Raw genomic sequence first — 15,136 nt, 5'->3', positions numbered from 1 at the left:
CTGGATTTTTTTCTCTAGCACCCACCGTCTCCAGGCAATCTTTTCTGGTAGCATCAGCACATTTATACTTCCTGCTATCAGGTGGGCGGTCCCTGACTCTCTGCTCCAGTCTAGGACCGCCCACCTGACAGCAGAGAGAATAATTGTGCTGAAACTAACAGAAATAATTGCTCAGGAACGATAAGGGCTAGAGAAAAAATTCCAACTGCGCCGGAATCAGTGGAGCGGCTCCTAGAGTTGGGGGTGGTGGTGAAAGGTCCTTTATATGGTATCTAGTATCGGAAAGATAGTTTTTGATTTCGATGTCTAATGATTTCACATAGCCCTGAATCCATAGAGTGGCGCTGTTTATTCTCAGGCCACCACTGGTCAAACATCACAGAAGCCACTAGGGGCACTAGGGGGAGCTTAATGAAGAGAGATGATTATTACGTTCATAAACCGAATAAATCTGTCTTTGGTTAGCTCCCCCTAGTGGCAGACAGAATTTTACCATGTAAGCCTTGGGTGGTATGTAGCACGGCAGGGGATCTGGAGCTCTGTATCAGACCTAATACTGCTACAAAACCAGATTATTAATATTGTAACCATGGTAAGTGTGTGTGGAGGGGTGCAGTTACAGTTTTTGGACTGGGGCCCTGTTGATGATTCTGCTGTGTCTATATACTCATGCAATGATACATTGCCGTCCCCGCTGAGCGCGACGCAGCACATAACATACAGGTGTGGAGAGAATTACATTGTACGCCGAGGCAGCCAGAAAACAGGGGCGATGTTGTACTGCAGCTCCGGCTGCGAGACCTTCATAAAGACAAGGACAGAGTAATACATTACAGCGGCGACACTGCGTGTACCCTGCCTGCACCCCCCAGCCCCCCACCTCATGCCGCCGAGGCCTAAGATTTACATTAGACTTGTGAATTATTATGGCAGGTCTGCTGCATCTGATGAGGAGGCTTCTGTCTAGAATACAACAGATGTGATCATGTATATACATATGTATACAGGGCGAGGCACAAAGCTGGAACCAAAAATAGCAGCAAGATGCTCCAAGGAATTGTTCATTTGGAGAATATTTCTGTGCAGGGTAGATCCCCCGGTGAGTCGCTGATAGCAGAGAAGGGGTCCTGCTGCTGTGTCCCCAGGACCACCTATTATTTAGAGGGGAACCTCTCAGCAAGGGACTAATTTACTACAGGGAAAGTGAATTATTATACAGCGCCCACTGAAATGAATAGGAGACCCTGCAATTTAGGGATGCCGTAGCACGAGAATAGCAATCTAGAGACCAGTCTTACCAAATGGAATATGTCGCAAGAGTGTGACAAAAAGCTCACGTCCCCTGGGCCCTCCTAATCTAGATCTCCTTTATACTGAGGCCCCACATTGGGGAAATGCAGCTTTATTTTATCCTTTGTAGACTCCCCTTGCCATAAAACCTCCCAAACTATCTAGTAATGGAATACCTGCCTGATCAGTGGGGGCCTCAACGCTTGGACAGGGGTCCCTTTGGTCTTATAGAAATGAACCAACAGACCACACATGCTCGGTCGCTTCTCCACTCAAGTCTATGGGATGGCTAAACAGAAGCCAAATGCGATGCTTGGTAATCCCAAACTGTCCCATAGTAATGTATGGAGTGATAACTTGTCTATGCGACCTCTCCGTTTATACAGGAACAAGGGATCTCCATTTTCATGATCAGAGGGGTTACAGCAGTCGTACCCCTCTTGGAAATGAAAAATCTTATGAACAGGGGATAGCTTGTAATAAGAATATCCTTTTAGGACCCAGTTGTCACCTTACTTCCCATGATAGCTGAGATGAGAATTCACTGATCAAACTCATAAGTGACAATGCTGAACCTCCTGTTATTAAAGGTGCCTTCATCTTCGTCAGGAACGGCCCCTTCCGCGTCTTCTTCCAGCGCTGGGTTCAAACTTCTACGTGTGCGTGGCCCGGGCAGAGCCAACTGCCATTTTTTTGTGGCCGTTTACACATTAAGCTGCCATAAGAGGCCACAAGAAAATGGCTGTGGGCATGCACAGTCGGCTCTGCCTGAGGCCTGACCCAAGTGCGCATGCCTAGAAGTTTGAAGCCAGTGCCGGAAGAAGACGCGGAGAGAGGCCGTTCCAGAAGATGGAGGCGGCGCTGGAGATTTCTCTCGTAGCATTGGGGACACCGCCAGTGCTGTTCGAGTGCTAGGGACCGCCCCCAGTGCTGCAAGAGAGTTAATTTGCATATCAAAGGCGGCGCGGAGAAGACATCTAAAAGTAGGAGAATAGCCTTTCTTAAGGCTATTCCTATGTGTTAATGAGAAAAAAAATGCATTTTAATGATAGGATCCCTTTAAGGATTACAAAAATTACAGTGGATTTTTTTTTTCTATTGGAGTTCCTCTTTAAGTGAGATCACTGCCTAATAAAGCAATTTCTCCTCATTCCCCGTACAGTAGGCTCAGTTATAATGAGGCGGGGTACGTCAGTGTTATTTTCCTGGGTTCCCTCACTCGGTGATTCACCTCCCAGTGTCTTTATTCATCAGTCAAGCCCAGGTTTATTATTGAGTCAGCAGTTAAACGTGGCTGTTATAATAAGTGGCGCGGCGGCGGTACGTTAACAATTATCACAATAATAATGATTACTGCACTTATTCAGCTTGTGACAGTAACACTCACATGTAACAAGGAGTCTTATCTCAGAAAATTTCAATGGTGGGATGGCATAGTCAGGGGCAAACAAGTCATACATTTTTTTCAGAAATGGCGGACCAACACTAGATTTTAAGGACACGTTGATCCAGGGTGTTTATACTGGCTGCCAGATTGGAGTCGTGAAGGAATTTTTCCCCCTGAAATGGGGCAATTGGCATGAGCCTCATGTTGTTGTTTTTTTTGCCTTCCCCTGGATCAACACTGTAGGGGATTGTAGGGTTATAGGTTGGACTTGATGGACTGATGTCTTCATCCAACTTCATCTACTATGTAATACTGTAGAAAGCAGAGCTAATATGGTGTAATAAATTACTCCCATGACCCACAACATAGCAAATTTTAGAAGACAAGGGGTCCATAGATCAACATAACGCCAAGCACATTGGAGTAACACTGACCTATCATGGATCTGTGCACTGTAGAAGAACCTGGGGTTGGTAATCTGGATTGTTTGCAGTTACTTCAACAAGGGATCCATATTCTGATCACTTTGTGTGAACATTTTTGAAAAACTGAAAATTTTTACTATATAACTCAAGACTTCAGCAAACAACTGGGAAAGCTCTGGACAGTCGGACCTCCTCTTCCTCGTCCCATACTAAGACCATGTGCAAGGACAATCACAGAAGGATCTTCTTAGTCAAGACTAATGAATTCTTCTAATCTTTATCTGTAACCTTTTTTGACCGAAGAAAATCTCCCGGACCTGACCCTTTGGCTTCACCTGTCAATAGTCAATTTGCAGAAAGCAGCAATGCTCAACTTCTGTATCTTATGAAGATGGAAACCTCTAATAAGATAACAGCGGAGAGTTAATCTATCAACTTCCACATTACCGATTCTCCCCCTTTCCTGACTCGCAAATTTTCCAGCATTTTGCAGAGACTGATTTTGATGTAAGAAGTGATTAGGTTCGATCTTTCTGATGGGATTTAACTACAACAGATTCAAGGATGTGGTTATAATGGCCATCCATGTTATATCACACAGTGTAATCACCGCTGGCAACTTGCACTTCTGGGCAGTCACAGCCTCTAGGAAGAATTTACAAATTGTTCAACTCCCCCCCCCCATTGCACTTATTTTCCTCTTCCTTTTGTGACCCCCCCATCTTGTTATCTGTCCCAGTTCTCTGCTGGCTAACTTCTATTATGCGGTTTGTGTATGACACTGGCTTGTTCCTGACCTCAGGAAACCTATGCTGCTTGTCCTGACCTCAGCCTGGTCCCTCAGTGCCTAGTAATGGTGTATCTAGACCGTACATAAAAATCCCCACCTACACTAGGACTACTCCTAGAGGCAGCTGGAACAAGATCCCTGCATTGAGGATAAAGGGTGAAAAAAAGGGAATACATAGACATTGCCCTCAGGAGTATCCTATAGTTAGACTGGTTAGGTGACACAGTGGGTCCACGTTCACTTCATGCTTTAAGTTAGATGGATAAAAAACCACAGGTCCAACCAGTCCTATAATCCTATGGTGTTGATCCAGAATAAACTCCTGAAATAACATCTTATCTCCAGGAATCTAGTGCTTAGAACGTCTAATGATTAGACAGAGTTGGCCGTTACATGAACATTCATGGCTTCACCCACCTGTTTCGTTTCTGGTTGAACTTGTTTATAAATGGAGGCCATGGGGAGGTGCGGAAGTATATTAAAAACTTATACTGACCTTCCTTCACCTCTTCAAGGATCTCTCGTGGAATCTGGCTCTCCCTCTTCCACCCCCTGGCTGATGTCATGTGCCACGAGGCTTGAGGTTAGGACTCGGTGGTCACATAGGGCGCATTGGGCCTCAGAAGTACCCTGGGTACCTGTAACGTTACCACTGAATATACCCACAACGTTGTCCTGGAGAGGTTAGGGAAGAGGGAGTGTTAGTGTTTATTATGGTTCTGCACCTACCCTTGGTCGCCATTTAATATACCCTGGGTCCTGAAGAGACCCCAGAATATAATAGTGTTTTTCATGGTAGACAAACTTTAAAAGTTTGGTGTTTAGGCTGAGCCCAACACTCTTGGGAAATTTGGGTCAAATCCAACATAAATAATACTCATACTCATAAAATTGAATGAAGCAGTAGCCACGCATGCAGACCACCACTCCATCCATATGGAGCACCTAGAGGGACCTCGTTCTCCTGATCACTCATGGTCCCAGTTGTCCATAAGATTGGAGATAAATGTATATAGCCGAGAAAACCCCATAGAGTACATTTGTTCAAAAATAAAATGTTTCATTATACAACTTAATCAAATGTCACCGTAGACAGATTTTTCAGCATTTGTTCATGTTGATTGATATTTCAGGTAGGTATTTCCTTCTGAAGAGCGAAGGTCAAGACCTATTGACTAAACATCAAGCAGCAGGAGGCCTTTCCCTGGTAAAGCCATTGATTTTATCTTGTAAGACGAAACCTCAAACCAAGTGGAATAGGATTTTTTTTTTGCTGCGGAATTACCGGATTTCATTATTATTCCCTCTTGAAATCCATTGTCGGCCTTCACAGAGTCTTATTTTGTTTATTAAATCTCCTCGGCAGTGCTCAGCAAACATCTCCTAATCTGGGATAACCTTGTCTGATGGCTGCTGGCACCTGACTGGCGAGTGCATTATACCTGCAACATGAAGTGTCAGAGGATGGCGCCGATAACGTGGCAAATTAATATCACAATTAACCTTCATGTCATTAAAAATGTTCTATTTATGCTGCTGGTACAAAACACTGCAAAATTAGTGGACATGGTCCAGACCAGCAGTACAGGTAGTCCTCAACTACGTTGATCCGTTCTTGCGTGGTGTCGTAAACCGCGTAGGAACAGATCAACGTGATTTAGTGTGCAGCGGCTCGGAACCAAGGAAGACTGTATCAGATACAATATAGTACAGTCTCCCGCTGCACACTAAATCACGTACTGTACACCGTCATAACCCAAGGACTACCTGTACATACTGTATATAACAGAAGATACCCAGGAATTGCTGCCATAGATGATAAAGGTGGTTTTTCCATCTGAGTGTGTCAGCCTGGAGCAGATCAAATAATATGCAAATGCTTGTACACAGTGGACTCAGTGTTATCTGTGAGTTTACATAGAGAGATAACAGACCTGGCTTTATCAGCAAACTGCAATGAGCTGATTCTCTTGCTGGCAAGAGCAGTTTAATATAGTATATGAACATAAATTCATAACAGTTGTGAAGCCATGCCATTTACCATGATAAAAGGTAGCCTATGTGTTAATCCAGGTTACAATCTATCTATGTGCCAAATTTCATCCATATCCAGTCAGCCGTTGTTGCGTGATTGAGCAACAAACATCCAAACTTTCACATTTATAATATTAGTAGGATACCCAGATTATAGCACTATGGCCCATATCACTATATACAAGAAGATGTATAACTTATACCAGGATATATATAGAAGATACCCAGGTTATACCAGCATGGTCCATATCACTATATAAAAGAGGATACACCAGCTGTATATATAACTATAGATGCCCAGATTGTACCTATCCACTCACTATGTTACCTATGTGATGACGAATTAATCCTGCATCCAGTTAGGGCCGGGGCATAGGAACGTTGCTGGAGGCCCGCCATGACAGGGATTTATCTTGTCAGGCAATTTTGCTATGGTGTTTACAGCACTATGGGGGTTAATGTCCTCTAGGTGACTGATAATATTTTGGGTTCACTTTTAGGGCAAGGGGATGGTTTGTTTACATTAAGGGGCTATTTAACCTCCACTGTCCCCCCTGTCTAGCTGACATTTGTCTTACCTGAAGCTTTCCCTCCCTCCCTCCCTCTTTTTCTCTGCGTCTTGCTGGTTTCCTTGGTGTTTTTTGTTTTCTCTTTTCAGGTTGCACCGTCCTCTCTGTCACGACAGCCGGCGGTTGGAAGGTCTTGTAGGGCACGCTTCTAAGGGGAGTTCCAAGCAAATACAGGGGACCCATGGAAGGGTACCTCTGCTGATGTTTTGTATCATTATAGTAAAGATATACAGATGAAGTGGGAGTTCACGGCAGCACCACATTTTGTCTTCTCCTGTGTCGGCGCGATGCGGCTAGGATGTTGTTTTGGGCTGCCGCTTATCCTATGTGGGCCCTGCTAGACCTTCCATTTAAGAATACAATATTATTTACTGTTAATAGACTTATTGTTTAATAAATTGGCTGTTGTGGCCGCTCCTATTCCAACGTATTCCTTGTATGTCTCATTTATTTAGGGAAGGGTTTTTTCTTATACGCAGTCCTTGCGCATATTTCTATGGGTGGGGGGTGGGGTGGTTGTGGTATTTGTGGATTACAGATATATACTTAAAATGATAACATGGGAATATCCCTGTCAAGGTAATACTGCTCTATAGTTCCCTGTATTCCTGCCCTCTGGGTCGTGACTGTTGCTGTGCCCAGTTAATACAATGATGCGCCTGATATTTTCTGCAGCACCCGTGAAGCGTTCCCTCCTGACCCATCATATACATCAGCGACATCATAAAAACAATAATTACTCGGCCATTTTCATTTACGTTGTGAAATTGTTTCCATTTCTCTATAAACTAATAAATTAAAGGTTCTCCTCGCCTGAGCGGCCGCGCTCTTTACGTAGTTTCATATTCCACTGCACATTATTAATTATTCTGTTATCCAGAGTCAGCAGACATACGGACAATTACGCTGCTGAAATTAATCCCTAGGACGCAGGGCACGGCGCAGACCGAGCTCACCGCACGGGAAGAGAAAAAATACATCACGTAACGGTTTATGAAGGATTGAGCTTTTCCCATTGAATTCATGAATCTCTATCTAATTACCGCACAATGGAGAAATTTTCTTTAATTTCCGTCAAATTTTGTTTCACGGTTCACCAGTATACACTAACTACTTTCGTTAATTACACGACGGAGAATAATTCCACCGAAAACCAGATTCAGCCAAGCACAATGTGAACCATGGAGGTCACTGTGGCTGTGGGTGATGAAAGTTACCGGCACCACACAGGGCTATACTTACCAGGGTAGTAACTCCAGCAGATAACGGGCCCTAATTACTTACCAATCCTGGCTCCTGCTCACAGCCGCCGGCACGTCCCCCTCTGCAGAGGTTGTGAGTAGGAGCCGGGATCTGTAAGTGAGGCTGTAGGGCCGCCAACCCCGCAAACACTATCATTATATTGGGTGTCTTTTTCAGAACCCCCAAGTATAATAATCGCTAGGAGAGGTGAGGGAACATAAAAAACAGTGTTACTTACCTCTCCTGGCTCTGGCAGGCTTTCGGGCCTACTTGGTGGCGTCAGATGGTTCGGGACCTGTGTCCTTATGCGTCGTGACACAAGCCCCAGCTCACGTGACATCCCGTACATCATTCAAGATGTCCGACATCACTGGGTAGTGCGCCGGAGCCAGGGGGAGGTAAGTAACACTGGTTTTTTTTGCATCATTCTCCTGTTCATGGGTGGTCCACTATGGGGCATCACCCTGTGTGCAGGGGCTACTATGGGATATAATACTGTGCGCAGTGGCCACTATGGGGCATAATACTGTGTGTAGGAATGCAGGGGGTGGGTCGGTTGGGGTTTTGGGGGGTGGAGTCGATCAGTTGAGGTGTTCGTGGGAGGGGTGAGGACATCTGAAAAGTTCGCCACGGGGCCAAGCCATTCCTAGTTACGCCACTGGCACCACATCTTATAGTAATAGACATATGGACACATTTATAGTATGCTTTATAGTGTGAAGCACCTGATGGCATAATGTTAGTATAGTGCCATCTAGTTACACATAACAGGTCCTAGTTATTCAAATACAGGGAGCAGTATTATAGAAGTTATATTCTTGTACAGAGGGGCAGTATTATAGAAGTTAATTCCTGTACATTGGAGTAGTATTATAGTAGTTATATTCTTGTACATAGGAGTAGTATTATAGTAGTTATATTCTTGTACATAGGAGCAGTATTATAGTAGTTATATTCTTGTACATAGGAGCAGTATTATAGTAGTTATATTCTTGTACATAGAGGGCAGTATTATAGTAGTTATATTCTTGTACATAGGAGCAGTATTATAGTAGTTATATTCTTATACATAGAGGGCAGTATTATAGTAGTTATATTCTTGTACATAGAGGGCAGTATTATAGTAGTTATATTCTTGTACATAGGAGTAGTATTATAGTAGTTATAGTCTTGTACATAGGAGCAGTATTATAGTAGTTATATTCTTGTACATAGGGGCAGTATTATAGTAGTTATATTCTTGTATAGAGGAGCAGTATTATAGTAGTTATATTCTTGTACATAGGAGGTAGTATTATAGTAGTTATATTCTTGTACATAGGAGCAGTATTATAGTAGTTATAGTCTTGTACATAGGAGTAGTATTATAGTAGTTATATTCTTATACATAGGAGTAGTATTATAGTAGTTATATTCTTGTACATAGGAGCAGTATTATAGTAGTTATATTCTTGTACATAGGAGTAGTATTATAGTAGTTATAGTCTTGTACATAAGAGCAGTATTATAGTAGTTATATTCTTGTACATAGGGGCTGTATTATAGTAGTTATAGTTATATTCTTGTACATAGGGGGCAGTATTATAGTAGTTATATTCTTGTACATAGGGGCTGTATTATAGTAGTTATATTCTTGTACATAGGGGCTGTATTATAGTAGTTATATTCTTGTACATAGGAGCAGTATTATAGTAGTTATATTCTTGTACATAGGAGGTAGTATTATAGTAGTTATATTCTTGTACATAGGAGTAGTATTATAGTAGTTACTGTATATTCTTGTACATAGGAGCAGTATTATAGTAGTTATATTCTTGTAAATAGGAGTAGTATTATAGTAGTTATATTCTTGTACATAGGAGTAGTATTATAGTAGTTATATTCTTGTACATAGGAGGTAGTATTATAGTAGTTATATTCTTGTACATAGGAGCAGTATTATAGTAGTTATAGTCTTGTACATAGGAGTAGTATTATAGTAGTTATATTCTTATACATAGGAGTAGTATTATAGTAGTTATATTCTTGTACATAGGAGCAGTATTATAGTAGTTATATTCTTGTACATAGGAGTAGTATTATAGTAGTTATAGTCTTGTACATAGGAGCAGTATTATAGTAGTTATATTCTTGTACATAGGAGTAGTATTATAGTAGTTATAGTCTTGTACATAAGAGCAGTATTATAGTAGTTATATTCTTGTACATAGGGGCTGTATTATAGTAGTTATAGTTATATTCTTGTACATAGGGGGCAGTATTATAGTAGTTATATTCTTGTACATAGGGGCTGTATTATAGTAGTTATATTCTTGTACATAGGGGCTGTATTATAGTAGTTATATTCTTGTACATAGGAGCAGTATTATAGTAGTTATATTCTTGTACATAGGAGTAGTATTATAGTAGTTACTGTATATTCTTGTACATAGGAGCAGTATTATAGTAGTTATATTCTTGTACATAGGAGCAGTATTATAGTAGTTATATTCTTGTAAATAGGAGTAGTATTATAGTAGTTATATTCTTGTACATAGGAGTAGTATTATAGTAGTTATATTCTTGTACATAGGAGGTAGTATTATAGTAGTTATATTCTTGTACATAGGAGCAGTATTATAGTAGTTATATTTTTGTACATAGGAGTAGTATTATAGTAGTTATAGTCTTGTACATAGGAGTAGTATTATAGTAGTTATATTCTTATACATAGGAGTAGTATTATAGTAGTTATATTCTTGTACATAAGAGCAGTATTATAGTAATATTCTTGTACATAGGAGTAGTATTATAGTAGTTATAGTCTTGTACATAGAAGCAGTATTATAGTAGTTATATTCTTGTACATAGGAGTATTATTATAGTAGCTATATTCTTGTACATAAGAGCAGTATTATAGTAGTTATATTCTTGTACATAGGGGGCAGTATTATAGTAGTTATATTCTTGTACATAGGGGCTGTATTATAGTAGTTATAGTTATATTCTTGTACATAGGGGGCAGTATTATAGTAGTTATATTCTTGTACATAGGGGCTGTATTATAGTAGTTATATTCTTGTACATAGGGGGCAGTATTATAGTAGTTATATTCTTGTACATAGGAGGCAGTATTATAGTAGTTATATTCTTGTACATAGGAGCAGTATTATAGTAGTTATATTCTTGTACATAGGGGGCAATATTAGAGTAGTTATATGTGATCACATCAGTTATTTCTTGACCTTCTTGGTAGTTTACACATAGAAGAACCAATAAGAACAGGAGTTTGTGCTGGATCCTGGGCCAGGGTATGAGGGGTTGACAATAAATATCGGATTTATTAGTTTTATCATGTGTTTTAGATGATTATTATGTGGTTTCTGGTAAGACTCCTTGATGAGTTAGGACACCAGTAAGATGAAAAGCAGGAGGACCGTGGCAACTGTTTCGTGTGAGACTTGCAGCTCTGGTTGGATTGTTTACATCTTCACAGAACTAAGGTTTTATTAATATTATGTGACATGGTGACAGTGACATGGAGGATCCTGCACATCAGTGTGTACAGAAAATCAATAAGGAAGAGCCTCTGGGGTGGCCAGCAAGCCCGCACTATTCTTAGCCACCAAGATATGGACAATATATCACTGCTGACAGATACAGGACAATATGTGTAAATTTATTCAGGAAGGAATGAAGTGTAAAGACGAGCCGCTGCCTTAAGTACGATTTTCAGTATGGAAATGTCACAGAATATTCGGGAGGAGGATGCAAAAAGGGTGACTATTTCTTGGAAAACAAATATAAATTTCAAATGTCGCAGGATGTCCACAACGATGACATTTCCAGGGGACAGGAACTTTTTTGTTGTTGTTGATATTGTTGAAATAATGACAGATCTGACACAATTCCTATCCATTCAGCTACTACAGCCTTGGTGAGGTCAGGCACTGATGTTGGGTGATATACCCTGCATGTCAGGTCACACTGTCCCAAAGGTTAAAGGAATTAAAGAGAACCTTTCACCGCCTCCTCCAACTCTTTGCATTTCTCTATTGATTCCGGCACAACTGGAGTTTTTTCTGTAGCCCCCACCGTTCCAGAGCAATCTCTGCTGTCAGGTGGGTGGTCCTAGGCAAGGCAGAAAGACAGGCACCATCCACCTGATAGCAGAGAGCAACAGAGGATTGCTCAGGAATGGCGAGGGCTAGAGAGAGAATTCCAAATGGGCCTATCGAAAAGTCCAAAGAGGGGAAGTTGATGAAAGGTCCGCTTTAAGTTAAGGTCATCCTCATCAAACATGACTAACCACTTTTTATGGACATTGATTTGTGCCCAGGGTCACAGTCATATTTAGGAGACCGCAGGAGGGGTGGCTCAGTCTAAGAACAATTATTACTCTTTCCAAAATATAGTTGATGTCAAGCAGTAGACCAGATAGCGTTCTCCTGGTATCTACGAAACTTAGATATAAAGTGAGATGGATAAGAACAGTTTCTACCCCTCCATTAGTTGTAACTTTACACCCCTCCAGCTGGCTTTCAGCATACCGGTCAATCCTCAATGGACACCCAATCCAAGAAGATTCAGATATAGGGTTGAGCCAATCTTGAGATTTCAGGATCGTTTTTAAAATCTGATTTTCGATCATTTTCCAGCAGATCCCGATTGTGAAATTTGCTCTATCGCTGATTGGGATCTGATCTTTCCCAATCGCTCAACCCTATTCAGATAGTTTACATATATTTTCCACTGAAATTTTGCAGTTTGATTTCAGAGAGAGAAACTCAGAGGCATAAAGCAGCACACAAAACTATTTTTTGTCTTTATTCTATCCCATAGTCCTCGAAATACTAATATCAGATTCTAAGCGCCGTTCCTTTTTGCAACAATCACTTCTTTTTGGTTAGCAAGGCCGCTATTATATGTGCCATGATGCCGCCCTGCTTGACAACCACTGACTGGGGTCTCATGACACTTCACGGAACGGTTCCCACCCTTTTGTAGAATGGTTTCTGCTTTTCCATTGTTCAGTAATAATGGCTTTATGCTCTTCCAGCTGGCATTGAGGATGTTAAGACTCGTATAAAGAGTGTAGCTATTTCTACCATTGCCATTATGAAAGTTGGGGGTGTTACAACTGAGAAGACACTCTAAAGAAACACTCCAACTTTTTTGTTCTGTGTGTTTTTAAGTCCATTCTACTGATCTCCAACAGAAAAGAAGAGCTACATGCAGTGATCCGGAAGTTGGTCATTCTAGGAGATAGAAACCCTTTACATCAGGGGTAGGGAACGTACGGCTCTCCAGCTGTTGCAAAACTACAACTCCCAGCATGCATACTGGCTCTGCTGTTCTGGGAACTCCCATGGAAGTGAATGGAGCATGCTGGGAGTTGTAGTTTAACAGCAGCTGGAGAGCCACGTATAGCTACTTCACTGAAGTATTGGTTCAATTCTCTACACTGTTATCCACAGGTCGGGCTGATCGGTGCGGGTTTGACTAATGGGACCACCACTAATCACAAGAATGGGGGTCTTATTTTCCGTTAACAGTCACGGGTCACTCAGGCACGTTGCTGCTCCTTTCATTGATAGTGATAGAGATGACTGGAGTGACCACGTGTCTACAAGACAAGACACTCCATGCATACATGACTGGTAGTGGTCCCAATGATTGGACTTCCAACGACCAGCGACTTATCATCTATCCTTTGGTCCAAAGTGTTTAACTGGCCCTATAGGATTCAATACAAGTGGATTTTGCAGCCCCTGGATAGGTGTTCAGTCACATATGGCCGCTGAGCTGTTACTGCTGTAATTTTCGCCCTTTGCCTGCTTTTCACTTTTTGCTCTAATTATTCCTGCAGGTGTCGCTGTTGTCATCCAGGGATGAAGCCGCTCGGTCGTAGGCTACAAATCTCTCTGTGGGAAGTGCAAAAATGGGAACAGAATATTAAATTTGATCAGAGGGGGGAATCCAAAATGCAGAAGGAATAGTGGACGTGAATTATTGACGGAATGTGCTGAACTTTCATGAGCGTTATTGCAGCCTTACTGGTGGTGACAACTGCTTAGTAATGGTATATACTGTTCATATACCAGGCGTACAGGGCTCTGTCCTCTTTCAATATGTCATTACTGTTTTGTGGCTGTCTAGTGGTCAGTTCTGGTACTGCAGACACATTGTTATGCTTTTTTTTTTTTGCAAAGTAACATGCTTTTAATAGGTGGCCAGTTCTGTTGGGATTCATTTTTCCCAAAATAGCATTTAAAAGGGGATATCTAGTAAAATTCTTCTTTCTAAAAACAGCTCCCTTTTTGCCCACAGGTTGTGTGCGGTATTGCAGTTCAGCTCAAATCACTTTACTGGAGTTGAGCTACAATACCAGACACAACCCATGGACAGAGGTGGCGCTGTTTAGTTAAATGTATTTATGAACACTAATCCTGTGCTACCCCTTTATGAACATTACATTACAGAAAAGCTATATAATGGCTGTAAGAGCACAGCACAGCACAGTCTGTGTATTTTGTACAGCAATTTATAACCAATTCCTTAAAGGGTTGATTTAACCTTTGTTTGCTTTTCACCCTGTGCACACAATTGCAGATTCCTATGGTAAATGAGATCTTATCGCTCCCGAGATGTAAGTAAAATTTCTTTATTATATACTATTGCAGAGCCTCGAAATAGCCGAACCCCCTCCCCCATAACCGTCCTCTCACTGATGACATTGTATCAGGCGGGGAGATGTGACCATTATCTCTCATCTAAGGATAGGAAAGTAAATTCCATTTCAAACAAGAAACCCCAACAGAGACTTCTCAGGGAAGAACTACCCTTGAAAGGACGGAAAGCTTAAAACTAGGAAAGGTCAAGATCTGGATACCCCGGGGGGTGCAACAATTATATTACTGCGGAGTCCTATACAGCCATGCTGGTATAAACTTGGGTATCTCCTGTATATAATCATATATGTACAGCTGGTATAAGTTATACATCTTCTTCTATCCTATCCTACTAATATTATAAATGTGAAAGTTTGTGTGTTTGTTACTCTTTCACGCAAAAACGGCTGAACCGATTTGAGTGTAACCTCGATTAACACATAGGCTACTTTTTATCCCGGTAAATGACATGGCCTCACAACTGTTATGAATTTATGTTCACATACTATATTAAACTGCACTTGCAGCAGCTTATCACAGCCAGGTCTGTTATCTCTCTATGTAAATACTCAGCTAACCCTCAGTGGATTGTGTACATGCATTTGCATATTATCTGATCTGCTCCAGGCAATGCTGACACACTAGATGGGAACACACCTTTAATTCAAATTAGCAATTTGCTACTTTTAAACATCACAGGAAAAAGAAAATCTAATTTGTCGCAAAATTCTAAAACAATGAGAGCTATG

General features: G+C 41.3%; 1 protein-coding gene across 2 annotated transcripts in view; it reads right to left on the bottom strand.

Annotated features, from left to right (window-relative positions):
* Positions 1-15,136, bottom strand: part of NELL1 (neural EGFL like 1) — a 455,411-nt gene that overhangs the window by 41,884 nt on the left and 398,391 nt on the right. The gene's annotated exons all lie outside the window — the stretch shown is intronic.

The sequence above is a fragment of the Leptodactylus fuscus genome, chromosome 7 (genome assembly GCF_031893055.1).
Source record: "Leptodactylus fuscus isolate aLepFus1 chromosome 7, aLepFus1.hap2, whole genome shotgun sequence".
In the NCBI taxonomy this organism is placed as follows: Eukaryota; Metazoa; Chordata; class Amphibia; order Anura; family Leptodactylidae; genus Leptodactylus; species Leptodactylus fuscus.
Note: the sequence above shows the minus strand (reverse complement) of the source record. Positions and strands in the feature narration are given on the sequence as shown.